At 39.7% G+C, this 20,871-nt stretch overlaps 1 long non-coding RNA gene across 1 annotated transcript; it reads left to right on the forward strand.

Moving 5' to 3' along the window:
• The first annotated feature begins 6,275 nt into the window (after positions 1 to 6,275).
• Positions 6,276 to 19,387, forward strand: LOC131506229 (uncharacterized). The gene is made up of 3 exons (XR_009258810.1): positions 6,276 to 6,395; positions 13,094 to 13,238; positions 16,948 to 19,387. It is a non-coding gene; the product is annotated as an uncharacterized LOC131506229 (long non-coding RNA).
• The last annotated feature ends 1,484 nt before the right edge of the window (positions 19,388 to 20,871 follow it).

Genomic DNA, 20,871 nt, shown 5'->3' on the forward strand with positions numbered 1-20,871 from the left:
TGTGGAGCCTGACACAGGGCTTAATCTCATATTTAAGATCATGACCTGAGCCAAAATCAAGAGTCAGGTGCTTAACTGACTGAGTCACCTAGGCTCCCCAAGAACTGTGTCTTTTAATGTTCATATCCTTTAACTGTGAGCACAATTGGAGGGTGCTCAGTAAATGCTCCATTAATGATTCATTATCACTGGAAGTTTTAGGATTGACATTTTGGCTTGTGTATTCATTATGAGTCCAACTGGCCAGAACAAGAAAGGAACATTTTAAATTATTTGACTCAACCGTTTCACTTCCTATTTATGTAAACTGAGGCCTGAAACGTTGATTGGCACATCTGTGGCACTATATCCACAGAACTAAGCCGGCAATCCATCCTGGTACCTCTCCTCCCTGGGCCTTGTCATCCAAACACTTCCTCCTATGGATTTGGCTACTTTTTCTATGTAGAGTTGGATAAAGTCCAGTTTAAGAGTTTAATACAGATGTGTTTGTCCAATCCATGCCCTGACTTAGGTGTTTTCCTTAGTGAATAGAGCTGAGGACACTTTAATTAATTTATTATGTCCCTTCAATTAGGGGACCCAATTAATAATTGAAATGGGTTTTTAATTGGTTTATATCCTCTAGGGTATCATATTAATAACATAAATAAACTAACAGGTTTGCACTGAATTAGGATTCATCTATATGCATATCTGTTGCCTCCCAATACATTATCTATCCTGTAACTTTTTAAACAAAGATATTCTGATGCACTAGTTTCCTGTTGTTATTGTTCCACTTTGAGGCAAGGTCATAGTATTCTCCAGTTGGGATGAAAAATGTTGACGTTATTTCTTTTTTTGGTACTAGATTCATGATGCCCCCCAGTTTTCCAGTCTTATGATCACCTCTGAGTTGTGTGTCCTCTAAAGCCTTCTATTCGTGGGCTTATTATGTACTTTAGAAATCATTTGTTTTCCACCGATGAAATAAAAAACCAGAGAGGTTACACATAATCTTCAAGCTCACACAGCAAGGCAGTAATAACAGTGGTTTCTATGTAGACACTTTACAGATTTTTCTCTCAAATGTCATTTATTTTGGCTCTTCATTCCCCTTTGGGATGTTACCACGCAAGGCCACATACTTGGACTGGTCTTCCCTTCTCTTGAGAATAACTGAATGACTTATCTTACTGAAAAGAAGTCAAATTTCATTATGCTATTTCTGGCACTTAGCCAGATATTCAGGACAACAGTGTCTCTATTACAAATTATTTGGATTAAATTGTCTAAAGGCTTCTAGCATTATCTCCTGCCAGTAGCATTAACTCCATTCACCCTCAAGATGTACAGTCCTCATACAATCCACCCCCACATGCTTGGTCTAAATTTTCTTTTCTGACCTGCTTCCTAATGTTTGTCTTACACAAGTTCTTTTCTATATGTGGCTATCTCCCTCTTCATTGGATCTCTCTGGCTGATTCTTTCTTCCTTGCCTCTAGTCCTGAAGGTTTTCTCTAAGTCGGCAGTTTTCAAAATGCGGTCCTCAGACTGATCTCGAACTTTTTACACATGCTAGTTCTTGCTTTTTTCTCCCCACAAACTTGGGAAGGGGCTGTCTAGCAATCTCTTTTAACAAGTTCTCCAGGTGGTCCCGATGTAGGCTGATGTTTGAGAACCACTGCTCTCACTTCTTGGGTGAAGAAATGATCCCTAACCAAACGTTACATCTCTTTTAAAACTCTGGGTTTTTTTCTACATGGAAAAATGAAGCCCTGACATTTAGACCTACCTCAAACTCTTCTTTCAACAGAATCACCTTTGATATTTGGTTTGATTCCATATTATTCCTAAGTGAAAGCTGAGGGCAAGCATTCCAGCCTTTATTCCCAGCTATTCTTCCACAGAGTGCCTCACATTGTTCCTGAATTAATGAATGCTTATTGAGTAACAGCAGTGATGACAATATAATGGATATTTCATAGTGGATATTTGTCCTGCTGGTGGTCTTAGGGCCTCTCTTCTACATTCTAAGTTTGGGAGTTCCTTAAACTGTAGATTTTAGTTTTTCCAAATAAAAGGCCAAACTCACTCAGTTTCTCTTATTGCTAGTGTGTGGCTCTACCAATCAGAAGACTTAAACTCTAGTGATAGAAAACAAGGAAGGATTGGGGAATTCCTCTCTCTCTGACTGGTAGCGACAGCAGAAATGGTTACACGTTGAGTTCCCGGCAAGAAGAGGCCTTGGTGCTGGAGTCACCTGCAGTAAATTCAAGTTCCTTAGAAATGGCAGGTTCCAAAGGGTCAGTGGATCTTCTTGACTGATGGTGGTACCAGTAGTCTCCTTCATTTTCTGCTTAGACTAGTTCCAGAATGATTGACATTTAGCCTGGGTCTCTAGCTTGTGCGTTGACCTTGTGGCCTACCCAATATCGTTTCAATAAACTCTTTCTCCATAAGAGAGTCAGCTTTTGCTGCTTGCAAGATAGAACCCTGACTGATGCCAAAATAATAAGCATTGCTACATTTGATTGAGTAGTTGATACATCTATTAAGCTGTCCCCAGCTTTCTCAATAGAATGGAAAATTGACTAGTCTGAAAAGACAAGGTTGCAGAAAAAATTCACATTGGTTTACCTGCTGTCAGGCCTCTGTATACAAATACGAATACCTGACGATATCTGACACTCTCATTGTTCCAGAAGAACAGAATGAGGTAACACCTAACACATTCTTCAACGTCAGCAATGACATCATCAGTCCTCAAGGGGGTGATAGGCATTGTGAGTGAATGGGGTTAAGGTCTTCCATTTGTCAGCTCACATTTCTAATCTTTAAGGCTAGGGTTTTCTGTTCTTGGCACATCTTAGATGGGTGAAAGGAAACATTCACATACCCAAGTTCAGATAGCATGACTGGAAAAGTCACCCTTTTACCCAGCGAGACTCTCTCTCTGGAAAATTATGCAACTATACACAATGATACAAGTCTCCCTTTGAGTTGTTGAACAACGTTCTCCTCACTCAGAGTCAGGGATAGCTGGTGTCAGATGAGGCTCAGAAAGGTGAAATCAAGGTTATGATCATATAGCTCAATGTGAGCAGAACTAGGATTTAATTTCATGTTCATCTAATTTAACAGGCTGTATTCTTCCTGCTGAAAATGCTGTCTTGCAGGGAAGGTCTTTTCTACCAAGTGTCTCTGAATATTCCTCTATTTTTCCTCCTCAGATCCTACTGAACACATTCCCCCTTAAGCCCCAGATAGACTTTTGTTACGGCATACAGAACATTTTACCACTCATATTTGTTTGCTTGTATATCACCCTATCCATACTGTAAGTTACTAAGCACACTGATTACACTTTATTCATCTTTGTTTTCCAGGTTCCTATCATAGTACGTGGATTATAGCAGTTGCTCAATAAATATTTATTACATGAGTGATGGGTCAAGAAAAGCAGAGGAAAAAAAATCCAATTCGGTGTAGAGAACCATGAAATATTCACGTGGCATTCCCGAAGTTTCCTTGACAACACAAAGGGAGAAGAGTGCTCTGACTGTCCCTGACACACGATTGCACACACTACGGCCTACATCAGGGCAAATAACTACACCGTCCAAGATGGTTACTCAATAAACCCCAGCTACTCAAAACATTCTGACGCAGCTGGAATGCCAGGCAACTCTCTGGATCCCTCACACGTGGCCATTTTGTTACTGACAAGGGGCCACGGAGCCACACAAATAAAGCTTTTCGCACAGGCTGAGCTCAGCTGCAGCTAAGGCGTCCCTCTCATCTGGGACAGTGCTTCTTGAGAGTTGAACCCTGACCAATAGTCCCCATCAGGGGGAGGGAAGGCGCTTTCCAAAGCCTGTGAGACCCTTGTTTGCATTAGATGGTATCTGAGCCCTGGGGATTGGCATGGAACCAGCAATGTATGCTGTTGCCATTCAGGGGATTAAAAGCTGCAGCCATGACCATCATATGGAATTAAAAGCAAACTAAGAAGTGGCCACGCAATCCGATCGCATGGCATTTCACTCGGTGAAATTCAATTTGTAATGTGAGGGCAAGAAAAATACAGTCTGTTTTCTTTTCTTTCCCTCTTGCCTCTAAAGGGAGTGGCGGAGTGGAGGAGAAAGTGCTTCAGCTTTGAATTCTGAAAGACCAGGATCTCGTACTGGCTGTCTTTCTCATTCATGGCTGACCTTTGCAAAGTTACTCCTTATCCCTGAGATTCCAATCCTTCTGCAAAACGGGCGGGCGGTGTAACATCTTCCTCCTGTTCGGCTAGGAGGGATTAAATAAGATGACGTGTGTGAGGTATCTGTTGCATTATAGGAAACTAGTGGTGCTGGGCTTTATCCTTTCTCTCTCTGTCTTTTTCCTTCCTTCCTTCCTTCCTTCCTTCCTTCCTTCCTTCCTTCCTTCCTTCCTTTCTTCCTTTTTCTCTCTTTCTTTCTTTCTTTCTTTCTTTCTTTCTTTCTTCTTTCTTTCTTCTTTCTTTCTTTCTTTCTTTCTTTCTTTCTTTCTTTTTTCTTTCTTTCTTTCTTCTTTCTTTTTTCTTTCTTTCTTTCTTCTTTCTTTTTTCTTTCTTTCTTTCTTTCTTTCTGTTTTCTTTCTTCTTTCTTTTTTCTTTCTTTCTTTCTTTCTTTTTTCTTTCTTTCTTTCTTTCTTCTGTCTTCTTTCTTTCTTCTTTCTTTCTTTCTTTCTTTCTTTCTTTCTTTCTTTCTTTCTTTCCTGTCAATTTCTTAGTGTCCTCCTGATTCCTTCATCCCGGCACAGACATGCCGAGCGTTCTATCCAGGGGAAAGAGGAGGCAGAAGTCAAGGGAAAATAAGAACGTGCCAGTTATACATCTGCACCTTCCCCAAGATAAACAATCCATGAGCAAAGAGAAAGGGATCCATGTGGACGTGAGCAGAGGGAAAGAGCTGCACACGAAGGTCCCTGCTGGGAGAACACACTTCCTTTCAAATGTTGCTGCATCTTCAAAGCACCACATTGAAGGAGGCCAAAAGATGTTCCTCCTGCTGAGCGACACTGAGATGTCTGCTCTCAACTCACCACTCGTGCGGGGAAGGCCTTCGGTCACCTGACAGTGGCTTTGCAGGCGGTGACTCCCTCATTGGTCCTGGATCATAAGCAATTTATGCAAAACAAATAGAACGCACTTTCACTTCTAATTTTCCTCTGTACGGACTCTCTCTGGTACACAGGGAGGGAGGTTGGTAAAGTAGTCTGTGCAGTGAGGCAGTTTACCCTGTGTGGGAAGCCACTGGGAGTCTCGTTGCTTTAAGGTAAACTAGCATTAAAGACCTTTTGTCAGTTAGCGTCCTATTCCAGAGCTAGACTCAGGCCTATCCAAGTGCAGAGCCGAGTGTGTCTTTACATCTTTATTAATGCCTCCAGTGGGAATATTAATTTGCATTTGAGGCTAAATATTCCTTTCCACAAATTTTGCAGTTTCCAGAGTCCTTAAATAAAACAGTGATGTACAGGGGCCCTGAGTGGCTCAATTGGTTAGGCATCCGACTTCTGCTCAGGTCATGATCTCACGGCTCATGAGTTTGAGCCTCATGTCTGGAGCCTGCTTCACATTCTGTGTGTCTGTTTGCCCCCCCCTCTCTCTCTAATATAAATAAATATTTAAAAAATTTAAAAAACCCAGTGATGTACACTTCTTAGCGTTCCCCACCCGCTATGATATAATTCGATCCTGAGTTACTTTATAAAGTTGGATGGGACAGAAAACTCCATTTCACAGATGAGAAAAGTGAGGCTCAGAATACCATCTGTCTACAACGGTGCAGCTGGTTAGTAGCAGCATCAATACCACAATCACCCATAATAAGTACCTCACCAAGATGGACACAGGTTTTGTGGGGCCCAGAGCCGAACTCTGGATGAATAAAAATAGAAAACAATATTCTACTTTGTGAATTTTATAAGCACATTTATAAACAATTGTGCGGACACATTTCTAAGGCCCCTCTCGGGACCCCGGATGGGGCCCAGGCAAGTGAGGGTCCCAGAGAGCAAGCTTCACTCTCTTCACGGGAAACCATTTCCACTGTTGCAAGGAATGTGCCGGCAAGAGGCCTGCGCCAGGCGGTACAGCACACGCGTTCGCTGACTAGTAGCCACGATCATCCTCTCTGGCTTTATGTCATCTCTACAGTGACCCAGAAATAGACGTTTCTAGATGACAGCAGTGGGTCATGCTAGACCTCACTGCTATCTTTAGAACACCTGCACCCGCACCACCCTCCCTCGCTGCTCTCCTTCCCTCCTTGGGACTGTCATCCTTCCCCAGAGCCTGCTCTGTCCGGTAGTGGCTCAGGTCCCAAGACTGGCTTTACAGAATGGACACGACAGCTCCTCACAATACTCGGACCCTGGTTCAGGTAAGGGCCTACGCCCCCCATTTCATTCTTTAGTATCTCCCTTCGTCTTTAGAAATTTGTATTATTTTATCATCTCATTTCCAAAGTCACACCTGGTTTTTCTCTGGTTCTCCTTCTGCAGCTTTGAACAATGGCTTTTATTTATTCATTCATTTATTCATTCATTCATTCATTCATTCATTCATTTAGAACCCTGTGGAATCTTTGTAGGCACCCGTCTGCCTTTTCCACGTGTAGCACAATTGTCATTTGAAACACAAGCTGGCCTCATGCAGGATGCAGAGTGGCCAGCTGACCGGGTGTCAGCAGACCCAAGATAAGGTATCTTCTTATCTAACCATGTATCATGCACCTACTTTTTTGTATTCTAGAAATGATAATCACAGTATATTATGTTAGGAGGAAACTTTAGGCAGTGGTTTCCATTTAGGCTGTGTCAGAAAAAACATGGTGCGCTTTTTCAATGCAGATTCCCAGGCTCGGTCTCAGACCTTGAGAGTCATAGGAAGGAACAGATAGTCACTATCATGCTCCCCAATGCATCACCAACAGCCAAAAAAATAATAAGAAAGAAAGAAAGAAAAAAAGCAGACGGCAGTTCCGATATGCCACAGATAAGTAAGGAATTCAGGGACTATTTATTTTCTTCCCTCTTTTACAGAGGAGATAGCACGACACCAACACTTTGAGAAAGGAGCACAGAGGGCTTAATAATCCCTTTCCATTTCAATCTCAGATAATTATGCTGCTGAATTTGAAGTACGATCTGTCAGTCATGCACAGCTCTGATAGGCACGTTGGGGACTCCACTTAGCCAACCAACCCAATGATCTGCCTCCCTGCCGAGCTTCCTTTAGTGATAGCAGCAAGATTCCTGAAGGCAGCAAGCCGCCCCAGGGGCAGAGAGGGTCTCTGAGATCTTTGGAATGCCGTGGGCAGTGTCCTTACGCCTATCGGGACACAAATGGGGCAGGGATCTGTGTGGCGCCTACTCTGAAATGCCACAGCTGAGCCTGTGAAAGGTCCAAGAGTAGATCAGATTCCCAAGGCCCCAGCTGGCAGGTCTGTAGGAAAATCAGATTCCTGTGAGTCCTTAGAGGTCACGGGAGGGTGACTGCTCCTGGTCAAAGGCGGGGAGGCTTAGGACAGAGACAGGAAGGAAGTGAATAGGGCAGAAAGGGAAAGAAATGTGACCAGAAGAAATTAACTCGTTATTATTTTCTAGTTTGCCAATCCCAGCTGGGGTATGTTTTTGTGAGTCCTGCGCAGAGAGTGGTCCTTAGTTTCAACAAACACATTCACACAGCAAGGACGACACACACACACACACACACACACACACACACACACTCACGTACTTGCACCACACTCACCTGGCATAACCTCAATTTCTAACCGATTATTAACCTTTTATTAGACTCACAGCCTTTGGGGCTAAGCACTATAGTTCACTTATATTTATATTTCTCCAAGCATAGTACTTGGCATCCTGTGGCAAATTTTTGTAAGATAAATTAATAGAAGAAACAACAACTATTAGATAGACCACTTTTAGTATTGAAAGGTGAATATGATAAAAGCTTTCAGAATCACAATGGATTATAGCAAGACAGAAATGTTCATCACATTTTAAATGGAGAACTCTATGCATCCATGAGATTTGAGAGCTCTGAGCTGAAGGCCGGTCAGCTTAGTAAAATCCATGAAATGCATTAACTCCAAGAGAGATACATCTATTGATCAAAAACTGTAAAGTCATCTGTGTTAAACAACATAACAATGACCACATGGTACTCTGTCTTTTCCACTAAACAGTAACTACTTGAAGGTAATAGACCAGGATTCCTCGTGTCCGTAGCCCTGGTGCCTCACAATATGTGTCAGATATGCTGTAGGGATGATTATGTTCTGATTAAAGAGCATTGAAATGTAAATATTGACAAAAACCTATTGGAAGTATATGTTCACTACAATAGCACATATGCACCTCTTCCAGTTGACCTTGTAGATGAAATGCTTTGCAGTCGAAGGGGAATAGAATGTGTACAGAGATTTTCCAGTGTTTATTTTTACATTGAACATCAACTAGGCCCCAAGGCTAATGCTATTGACCTGTAACATGCATAGAGATATGGCCAAGCAACTGGCCACTTGGTCAGTGAGCTGAAAGGCCAGGAGGACCCTGTCCTCAATGGGACACTGCCATCTGGTGTATGCCCCGGGTTAGACAGCCAAGGAAGGGATGTAGCTCAGGGTCAGGAAAGGTGGGGGAAAAAGAGTTAACCCTTGAGTACACATATTGCAAAGCTCCTGTGTAGACAAGCATGATCACCTACTTGGTTGGGATCTTGAAGTAAAAAAGCTTAAGTTATCAAAAAATGAGATAGGATATTACTAAGAAAGAAGGGGAAAAAATTCCTCAATGACTGCAGTAGATTGAGCATTACACATTGGTTATCTCATTTAATTTTCACAGTCCTCTAACAGCTGAGTATTAAAATGGTTATATCACATATAAGGAAATGGAAGACCGGAGAAGTTAAGTAACTTGCCTGAGGTCACATAGGTAGAACAAATAATATAATTACTGCTCTTTTCTCTGTATCTTGCTGCTTCTGTGACTCTTCCATTTTAATAAATAGCCTCTTAAGAGGAGGGATGGTTCTTCTTTTTGTCCAAATGTAGTTTTACATAGAGCTAAATAGTTCTCAATGATCAGCAATCTACTGCAATAGAGAAGTACACTCAGAATTCCTTACTGCTTGTAGCTTAATATGTGGGTGAAGAGAGAAAATCACATATTAAAGTGAATTAACACTTAATAGGTTTAATTTGTTTTTAACGTTTATTTATTTTTGAGAGAGACAGAGCACTAACAGGGGAGGGGCAGAGAGAGAGGGAGACACAATCCGAGGCACCAGGCTCTGAGCTGTCAGCACAGAGCTTGACGTGGGGCTCGAACTCAGGAACCGTGAGATCATGACCTGAGCTGAAGTCGGACGCCCAATCGACTGAGCCACCCAGGCGCTCCAAAGTGAATTAACACTTAAAAATCAGTGCAATATCAAGGCAAAAAATACTACTATGACAATAACATAAGTAGACATTTGACATTGACTTATGAAGAAATGCAGGGGTTAAGGAAAAATAGTAATTCTAATCCTGTCTTGATTTAGCATTTTGATATTTTGTTCATTATGTATTTTTTTTGCATTAATTTTGACTTTTCTTTTTTGCTTTGCAAATGCATTTTTCCAGGTTTATAAAGAGATAATTGACAGGGGAACCTGGGTGGCTCAACTGGTTGAGTGTCCAACTTTGACTCAGGTCATGATCTCACATGATCGTGAGTTTGAACCCCACATCAGGCTCGCACCTGTCAGCACTGAGGTGGCTTCAGATCCTCTGTTCCCCACTCTCTCTGCCTCTCCGCCACTCATGCTCTCTTAAAAAATAAATAAACGTTTTAGAAAGAAAAAGATGATTAACATACAAGATTATTTAAGTTTAAGGTGTACAGTGTGTTGATTTGATGCACTTGTATACTGCAAAATAATTACCACCATAGCATTAGCTAACCCTTCTTTCAGGTAACATACCACTCTTCTTCTTCCTCTTCTCCTCCTTCTTCTTCTTCTTCTTCTTCTTCTTCTTCTTCTTCTTCTTCTTAATGTTTGTATTTATTTTTGAGACAGAGTGAGACAGAGCATTGAGTGGGGGAGGGGCAGAGAGAGAGGGAGACACAGAATCCGAAGTAGGCTTCAGGCTCCGAGCTGTCAGCAGAGTCCGACGCGGGGCTCGAACTCTCAACCACAGATCATGACCAGAGCCAAAGTCAGACGCTCATCCGACTGAGCCACCCAGGCGCCCCCACCTCTTCTTCTTTATGGTGAGAACATTTAAGATCTACTTTCTTAACAACTTTCAAGTATATACTACAGTATTATTAATTATAATCACTATGCTGTACATTAGATCCCCGGAAGTTATTCATCTTAAAACTGGACATTTGTACCCTTTGACCAACATCTCTCCATTTTCACTACCCCCAACATATGGTAACCACCATTCTAGTCTCCGTTTCTATGAGTTTGGCTTTTAAAAAATTTTTTTTAACGTTTATTTATTTTTGAGACAGAGAGAGACAGAGCATGAACAGGGGAGGGGCAGAGGGAGAGAGGGAGACACAGAATCTGAAACAGGCTCCAGACTCTGAGCTGTCAGCACAGAGCCCGATGTGGGGCTCGAACTCACGGACCGTGAGATCATGACCTGAGCCGAAGTCGGACGCTTAACCGACCAAGCCACCCAGGCACCCCGAGTTTGGCTTTTTTAGATTCTACATACAAGTAATTTCATAGAGTATTTGTTTTTGTCTGATTTATTTCACTTAACATAATTTTCTCAAGTTCTATGTATGTTACAAATGGCAGGATTTCCTTCTTTCTCAGGACTGAATAACATTCCATTGTGCCTACTCATATGTGTGTGTATTATAAGTATAAATACATATGCATATATGTTATATATGAGCACATCTTTATCCATTCATCCATCGACAGACAGGTGGTTTCCATGTCTTGGCTCTTATAAATCACTGCAATGAACGTGAGAGGGTAGATACCGCTCTGAGATCCTGATTTAAATTCCCTCGGATATATAGCCAGAAGTGGGATGGCTGGACCATGGTTCCATTTTAACTTTTTCAGAAACCTGGATACTATTTTCTGTAGCAGTTGTACTATACTTTTTGTTTTTTAAATATCATTATAAAATGTTATTTATCTTGATTGCTGAGTTTTTTTGGAGTCTCCTTAGGTTTTGTGCGTGGAGAGAAAGCCTAACTAGTCCTGACTTCGAAGGATTTATAACTGAAAGGTTGGAAATAGTCTAGAAATAAAATCTTACTTCAGCATCATGTCTGTCAAAGAGATATTGGCTTGCTCACTATTACCATAAGACACCTTATTTTCTCACGTGAAAAAAGTTATATTATTATAATAATTATTAATGATAAAATATCAGTGGAAACACAATATGATAATTATGATGAACTGTATATACTTTGAGGTTTTTATGTGTTTTATATGGATAACAACTACTTTACCTATATTCATGTTTAACTGGAAAATTAAATGAGCTATTACATATAATATATATCTCAATTTCAAAGCATGATACATATGTGTTAAAGCTGTTAATCAAAGAATGATGGATACTTGTTTTGATGGACACCTCGGGAGATTTTGTGTGTGTGTACATAGTGTTAATGCAGAAAAATTCTTTTGCTTCTGATTTTTGAATTAAACCATAAATATCACAAGGGAAACAATGTTTTCTACCAACATGTTGCAAATTTAGATTAACTGAAGTGTTAGCCCCTAGGTTTTCAGTAAAAACAAATTGGTGGCAAAAAGTCACATTAAATAAGACTAGATCCTTTCTAATGGGAGATATTTGGGACCCTTCATGCAACAAGAAGTCAAGAACATCCCTAAACCACAAGCCATTCCAAATAGGACCTTGCTGAGACACAGACACAGATTTAAAATATTTTCAAACAGTATACTATCACTAGAAAAATTCCTTATTGATGCTTGGGGATTTTCCCCAGAGGTGTGAATTATAAACCTGAAGAGACACTGTTAAGATTTTGTGTATGAAGTTAAGTCTTAGTCCTGCTCAGCTCAACTTCTATTAATTATATTTCAACTCATAGCAAGCAGAAACTAAGAACGATGTGTCATGGTAAGTAATTCGCTTGCATTCCCTAATGCAATGTCACAATCTAGATCTTTCTTCTGAGAAGATTTAGTTGAAACCTCCATCCTGCACCTCCTGGTAAGAATACCATTTAATGTTCCATTAGCAAAGCAGAGCTTTTGGAAGTCATAATGAAGGAAATTCTCAGAAGAGCTGAAAGGAGACTTGAGGGAGGGCCCTGTTTTCATATTAATCTTGTGGTTAAGTTGGAGTCTGGGTAAAATTGTACAAATTCCTTTGTAATTTATCTGGCAGAATAAGATTTCAGTCAGACAAGGTACTTACAATTGAGAAACCAGCTTCTCTCCAGCCATAAAGCATGCTAATTGGAAAGCTGTGGGCAGAATTCCTGCCAAAAGCCGGGAATCTTCTCAAATATTAACGATGCCCTCCTGCCAAACTTTTGGATGCTGTCATGAATCTGGTGGCTTACAGCTTTATGTCATTTCATCATGTCTTTGATCTTGCTGTCGGTGTACCCCAAAGAGGGAATACCGTCCAGTGGTGGGGCCATGAGACACAGTGCGGAAGTACCTATGGGATTGGGAAGGAAAGCCGGCGACTATGCAAGTGGACGTATCCCATAAAGGTGACATGTGTTACAAACGGAAACAGACAATGATGAATATGTTTAGGAGTCATAACTAAGCTACAAAAGGAATTTGAATTGTTCTAAACTCATAGAATATGGCTGGCGTTGTTAGCAAACGTAGAAAAGAACAGGAACAATGAAAATGATTGGAACATAGAAAATAATCATGCAGGAGAAGCAAGAAGTCTTCCAACTCTGCTGGGAAAATTTTTTAAGAGAAGGATAACCTTGGCTCTACGGTGCCACTGACGGATCATATACGCAGCGTAGGGGATGTTCAAGTGCTCCTAACTTTTTTTTTTTTTTTTTGAGAAGCTTAACAAAATTAATGCTGTTTCTCCAGATGCCTAATTTGCTCCACAGAAGTGGTCTCCATCTCAAATCTCGACCAGAAGTTGATTTGGAAGCTGGCAAGCATGCACTCTTGGCAATTGAGAACATCAGCAATGAGAGAAGAGTCTGCAACCTTCCCCTCTGCCCAGGAAGAGGTCAGGACCTTGGCACACCCCTTTGGGAAGATTGCCAACTTTGGGTTTTAGACAGCACATTTAAATGTTTTATCTGAACTGCCTATTACTTTACAGCTAAGCACCTCTCCATTCAGCCAAAGTGGTCAGATAGACACTTGGTGAGTATTTGGGTTGTTATGCCAAAGTCATTTTTGGCCTTCATTTTTGGATACTTGTGAGAGCAACTGTCAACTCAGTTCCTTGAATAATTGATTGCAAAGAGGGGTCCTGTAGATGGGAACTTAAAGTTCTTATGAAGGCATTCCAAGAGCAGAAATTTCTGTGTGGAATAATGGTATAAGAAAAGGTATAATAAATCCTCACATTTATATAGTACTTTATAGTTTAGTATAATAGTTAAGAGCACAGGCATTAGAATCAGACCAAAGTAGGTTTTTGAGTTATGTTAACTCCTATGAAAATCAGTTGCTGATACTCAGATTCCATAGTTTCTTAAGGGCTTGGGTACTTTCTAGCAAACCTCTCCAATGATCTTGTTGGTAAAATGGGGATAATAATATCTACGTAATAAGGTTGATTTGAGAATTCAAAAATATGCTATAATCAAAATAATATGTATAAATATAATTTTATATTACAGCTCCTTGCAAGTAAGTGATCAATCATAGATGAAAAATCCATTTTATATATTTTTAAAATCTTTTTTCAATTAATTAATTTATTTATTTTGTGAGAAAGAGGGAGACAGAGAAAGCATGAGTGGGGGAGGGGCAGAGAGAGAGACTCCCAAGCAGACTTCTTGCTGTCAGCCCAGAGCCTGACGTGGGGCTTGATCTCACGAAACATGAGATCATGACCTGAGCCAAAATCAAGAGTTGGATGCTTGAATAACTGAGCCACCCGGGTGACCCAAATCTATTTTATATATTGTGAAAACCTTCACATCAATCCTTTAGAGTCAGGGATAAAGTTTTATGAAGATGGTCCAGACAAACTTGTCAAGGGAGCCAGGCTTTTTAAGCTATCTTGAGCTTAAATAAACAAACATGTAAATGGACTATGGTGTCATAAGGGACACCTATATACACCAGCTATTGGAGCATGAACAATAATTCAAGCTCAAGAGTGTAATTAAGTATTTCCTACTGTATTTGCTAAGGCAAAGTATGGGATTATGGTGGCAGGTATACCTAATTTGCATCCTGATTTGGCTGTTTACTGACTGTGTGATCTTGGAAAAATGAACTTTTCTAATCTTCATTTATAAAATGGGAGTAGTAATAGTTCCTAGCTCACAGGCCTGAGAAAATTCAACGAGACAATGCTTATAAAGCGTTCAGCATTGTGCCTGGCATATGGTAACAGTACAGTAAATATTAGCTGCTATTATTACACGTAGAGAAGAAAAGAGCATAGGAAGCAAAACAAAAATTTATTGAGCACTGACTTCATGTAGGACACACATGCCAGATCCTTTATGTATATTTTTCTTTTTTATCCTCTTAGCTTCTCTGGAAGATGGGCAGTGTGGTTCTCATCTACATAAACAAGGGATCTGAGGCTCTGAAAATTAAGCAGTTAGAGAGAGAGGTTAAACGTATCCACTGTTCACACAGTGCTCTAAAGAAGCGTGTTCTGAGTGCCTACTCTTTGCCAGACACAGTACTAGGTACTATGAACACCTCATCTCCTGTCTTCATAGTGCTTATTCTGTAATGAGTGGAGACAGCTGAGTCCAAAGAGGTATAGGGAGTGTGCGAGGGTGGAACATATGAATCATGAGAACCTTGTAGGTCACTGTGAGGATCTTGGTTTTGACTTAGGACCTCTGTACTTGCTTTAAAGTTATGTTCATTTTCTCAGCATCTTTTTTTTTTTTCTTCAAAGAATCATTTTATTGGCTTCAATGTTAAGATTCTGGCTCAGGTTCTCTAACTTAGAACACTAATGGGATATTAGAGGCCCATAGCAGAGATCTACCATGCAAAAAGCCCTGTATACATTCCTGGGCAGGCAACAGTGCTCTACTGGGTGCCCCACGACCATGGAAGTTGTCTCAAGACATCCAACAGTCTCCTACGCCACTTCGGCTATCCCAAGCGGTGGTCAGAATAAACCACAGGAAAGACGGAGGTGAGACGTGACCTTGACCCTTCAATACAATTTCTTGTTTCGTGATTCTCAACATTCCATTCCTGACTTTAGACTTTTCTGTGCTTTGTGCACTGGGATGCCTCATATGGTGCCACTGAATTCACTAGACCTAAGATTAGCAATTAGCATCTCCTATGGACATTCAACCTCCACAGTGGAAAATCAATAAATCATGTTCAATAAAGAAATAGGGAATGCTTGAATAAATAAGTGGTTGAATAAATACATCCTCTCTACTATCAATCAAAACTTACATGCCCAGTGCAATTTCTTTACCGAACAGACTATTTAGATACACCAATTTACCCAATAGTGTCCACAAAGACACAACTCCTAATGTCTTCCTTTATACAAGACACATCCTTTTAGGCATTCTAAGAAATTCTACAACCTAAAGGGATGATGATGCTCAGGGTGGAAATTATAGGCATCATGGAAGACTGGTCAAAGAAATGAATTTTTCTGAACATAAATATATCTTTAAGTCAGTTTTGGAATTTGACCATAAAATTCCCCTTATAGGTACTTTCAAAAATGTTCTCTAAGACAAGACTATTTCCTATATTCCCTGAGTCTATAAAATAAGAATATCTTGAACATGAAATCAATGGCTTGTTGTTGGGTCCATGTTAGTTGCCAATTTAGAACACTCCACAGTAAATGTATAAAAAATTAATAGGCAGAACAATCAAATTGGCACACAAAGTGGGGGTTCTTGGAATATATCCAGACAGAACCATGTTCTCAGGCCTTCCTCTTTGAAATGGAGGAAAAGACTACTTGAATAATTGACTGGTCATCATGGCAAGATAGTGTTGCACTCTCAGCTTTATAAATTAAACAGGAGTGGCAATAAAAGTAACTGAAATATATTTTTTTCAGAGAAGGAAGTAAACCATAAGAGACTCTTAAATACAGAGAACAAACTGAGGTTTGCTAGAGGGGCTAAGTGGGTGATGGGTACTAAGGAGGGCAGTTGTTGGGATGAGCACTGTTGGTATTATATGTAAGTGATGAATCACTGGGTTCTACTCCTGAAACCAATAGTATACTGTGTGCTACCTAATTTGAATTTAAATAGATAAGTATCTATTGAATTTAAATAGATAAGTAAGTAAATAAAATATGTGTTTGTATTCAACATACATGTGTATGTGCATGCACATGCACTCCCCATATGCCCATTAGAGACTTTATTTGCTGCCATGAAAATAATTGATTTTCCAATGAGTAAGTGACCTTCACTGTACCCTCCAGGTGACTTGTTTTCCCAAGCACCTGAACATTCCTTCACTTGCTAAAAACACCCAGCATTAATCCAATGCCCCTCATTAAGCATGGTGAATGTTCCTTTTGACATAGTAAAACTAAAGCTAGTATAATTTGTGCGTGCCAACGGGTAGACTTCCTTGCCGAAGGGTATTTCCCTGCTGCATATGGAAGGTGCTTAACTTGTGTCCTCTTGCCAAGACAGGATGATCACGCACTGTATACAAATGCATAAACAATTTTATGGAGCATGACAATCCCTGTGGGTCTCTAGAGATATTAACCAGAGTCCTCCGTTTTCCAGGCTTGAAGTTTTCATGAATTGAGGAACGCATAACATCCTCTTCAACACAAGCATTGAGTCCTACATCTGCTGTGACTGCAAAAAAGAAGCATAATCCATGACATATCCTTTTAAAGGATACTCAGCATAATCATTAGCATAGCATAGAGTGAATGTGATTTCTCTTTCTTTCTCTCTCCCTCTCTTAATAGAGATATATAGATATAAAGATAGATATAGATTTAGACATTCAGAAAGTTTTTATGCAATGTGAAACTTGCCTTCCCCAAAACAGAATCATTGGCAGAATCATTGGCAAAGACTTGAGCATTAATGGCAATTCTGATTTGGATCTAAATTAGTCCCTTAACCTGCTAAACCTCGCCCTTTCTAGAAGGAAAAAAAAAGGAAGAACTACTCTCACCTGTACCCCAAACCGGATTAAGGGATAAAACCAATAATGTGAGAGTACTTGGAAACATGCAGCACATTTCGGATCTTAGGGGTTGGAGGATTCCAATGTAAGAATGTAAATGTCTACAGCATATTTGCATGAGTTTCAACTTAGTAGAACCTTTAAAGAGAAATGTGTTCATCTCCACCCATAATTCTTAAAATTACTTTAAATTCTGCAGCTTGGTATTTAGTGCATTATACATGAGGTAGGACTAGTTTCACAGCTGGACTTTATAGCATGGCAGTACTTAGAATATTTTTGTGGATAATGTAGTCCTCTTAAAGGTTTCTCTCCTTAAATTCTGAAAAAAAAAAGATGATCAAAATATGAGTTTTTCGTTTCCTAAAGAATCCTAAAATTGGTTTAGGACATACTTCAAGTAATGCCAAATGTCCTAGATTCTCTTTTACATTTACAATGAGACCTTCACAGATTAAAACTCCCGTTCACACTTAGGCTAATGTGAGGAGTCCAGAAGTAAAATCCTAAAGGATGATGTGAGAGGACAATCTAGTTCCTCATTCAGAAGAAGGTGCTAAAACATTTGGAAAAGTTAGAAACATTTCTGCAAGTAAACCCTGATTCAGCCAAATGACAGCTTGAGATTTACAACTCAGTGACAGTGGGGAGGCCGGTTCCAGGATGATAACCCTGCCACAGTTCATGAGAAAAAGGCTTTCACCACATAATCCGCTCAACGATCTGTTTGCAGGTGATACCATTTCTGTTTTTCAAGTAAGAAAACCCAGGCTCAAACAGTTATGATTATCATCTTATATGTTAATTTTAATTTATATCCATTCTTGTGCCAGAAATAGCTAAAAGAAGCCAAATAGATATAAATAGCCATGTCGCAATCATTTTACAAATGATCATATAAGCGCTTCTTACTAGTCAGCGTCTCTGCCTCTAGCTCCTTACTCCTCTAAGGTAGAGCGTCAGGCCATTTCACGGCCATCTGAAATGACCATATTGTAAATCATTTTAGGTTTGCCAGCTATACCAACCCTGTTGCAACCACTCAATTCTGCTCTGGTAGCCCGAAACAGCAGACGATGTGTAAGCAAATGGACATGACTGTGTTCCAATAAAGCTTTATTTACAAAAACAAACCCAGCAAGCCAGATGTGGACTGTAGCTTATGGACCCTTGATCTATGGCCTCTTGCAAATTTCGTAAGTTCCTTCCAAATTCCATGTGAAGCTCGCTCCCACCAAACGTCTTCTGAGCAGCATTAACTGATAATCAGCCCAATATGCCAAGGAACCCCACATTCTTACATGCTTTGCGAACATGTCATGTGAGTTTATCTGTATACTGTTTTATTGTCTGCTTTGCAAAATATTTTATAATTTGTTCTCTCTCTTTTAAGGTTGTATCTTTAAAGACATGGGGATTATCTTCCCACTCCTACTGAGATTTCTCATATAATATGTCCATTATGCTGATGAGTATTCAGTAAATGTTGTTGAATACTGAAAGGGAATACAAGAATTCAAATTTATCGAAAATTAAAAAAAAATAAGGATATAAAACTTGTGTGGGAAGGAAAATAGAATTTCTTCTTTAGAAATCTGAAAATAATGGAGTGCAAATGTGGTCATTGACATTTTCTTTAAAAAATCCTATATTTGGGCAAATACTATTTTCTTTTGGAGGGGATTGTTCTTTGTCCAATGATAATAGTCACTGTGTCATTGCGTCACGCCATACCATCAATAGCACTCTCTATGTAAAACCCTAATGAGTAGACAACTGCTGGTCAAGTTGTTGTTCCATTTTAGGTTGTCTCTCTTTTTGGAGACATTTTTGACCTTCATTAAATGCCAATATAATACACTCTGCTGAATCCTATAAATAAAAAATGTACTCGGGTCAGTTTAGCTGTAGTTCTTGGTTTCTGTCAATTTGATTCTATTTCAATTTCAATAACTTTATTGTCATGACAAGGTAAACATGAGCTCAAGACTTGCCAAAGTCAATAAATCAACACTTGGGTCTCGAGATAGCTTCTGTATGGTTCCTTTTCACAATTTCGAATGAGGGGTTGACCGACTGGCACATATTTAGAAAAGCTCTTTTGACCTTGTATAAAAATAATGCATCAGGATTATGCTGGCATCCTGTAGGCCAGCCTAGAGAAGTGCTCTTATTCGTTGGACTTGCTTTCATGGGCCAAATCAGATAAAGATAAAGATTTTGTTGCCAATGCCAACCCTATGCAATAGAACTAGGAAGAACATTTTTTTTGTGCATGTCACGGTTATAAGTTATGGGCATTCTTGTGGTTGTTATTACCATTACATAGACCAGAAGTGTGGAGACATTTTCTTTCTTTCTTTCTCTCCCTCTTTCTTTCTTTCTTTCTTTCTCTCTCTCTCTCTCTCTCTCTCTCTTTCTTTCTTTCTTTCTTTCTCCTTTCTTTCTTTCTCTCTTTCTTTCTCTCTTTCTCTCTCTCTCTCTCTCTCTTTCTTTCTTTCTATTTATTTTTTTGAGAGAGCATAAGCAGGAATAGGGGCAGGGAGAGAGGGACAGAGAATCTGAAGTGGACTTTGCACTGACAAGCTGACAGCAGCAAGACTAATGTGAGGCTCAAACCCACTAACTGCGAGATCATGACCTGAGCTAAAGTTGGCCGCTCAACGGACTAAGTCACCCAGGTACCCGAAGCAAACATTTTCTTAAAGAGCCAGATAGTAACACTTCAGTCTTGTGAGTCTTTAGTTTCTATCACAACTACTCAACTCTGCCATCATGGTAGGAAAGTACCCATAGAGAAAAATTTCAAAAATGGACAAAGATGTGTTTCAATAAAAATATATTTACAAAAATGTGCAACTGACCCACAAGCTATAGTTTGTGAACTCCTGGTATAGACTTTCAATCAGAAGTTGGTCTAGGAACTTCACAAATTCATCACTCTTTATTGCCTGAACCATATTTTGGATTCCTATAAATTTCTCTACACTCACTTTGGTGACATGAAAAATACTTATAATTTACTTGGCCAGTGTCTGGATTGTTCATGTCTGTAACCCTAGTATCTACCATAGTCTCTGGTACATAGTAAGTATACCACAATATTTGTGGGAAAAATAGTTCCTGGGTATATGTACTAGTACATAACCTAGAAGTAAGGTATGTCGCTCAAGACTAAAATTGTGCCCTGGCATGCTGGGATTACATAATGGATCTGTTTTTACTTATTTACATCCAGAAACATTCCTAGGATAAATAGAATTGTGTGATTTTCCTGGGCTCTTTATTTTGCACACCCCCCTTGAGCTAAACCTTGAGGGTTTAGCTATGAATTGAAGAAAAAAGGTAGATATTAGCAACTAATCTAATACTTTAAGGAACTATATAGGTCCTTTAAAGTATTTAAAGTATACCTTTAAAGTATACCAATTGTTCATAGAATAGTTACACTATAACCGTGAATAGGAACACAGAGTAACCAAAGCATTCTACCATATTTCATAATGAAC

Source organism: Neofelis nebulosa, chromosome 3, assembly GCF_028018385.1.
Source record: "Neofelis nebulosa isolate mNeoNeb1 chromosome 3, mNeoNeb1.pri, whole genome shotgun sequence".
NCBI classification, from domain to species: domain Eukaryota; kingdom Metazoa; phylum Chordata; class Mammalia; order Carnivora; family Felidae; genus Neofelis; species Neofelis nebulosa.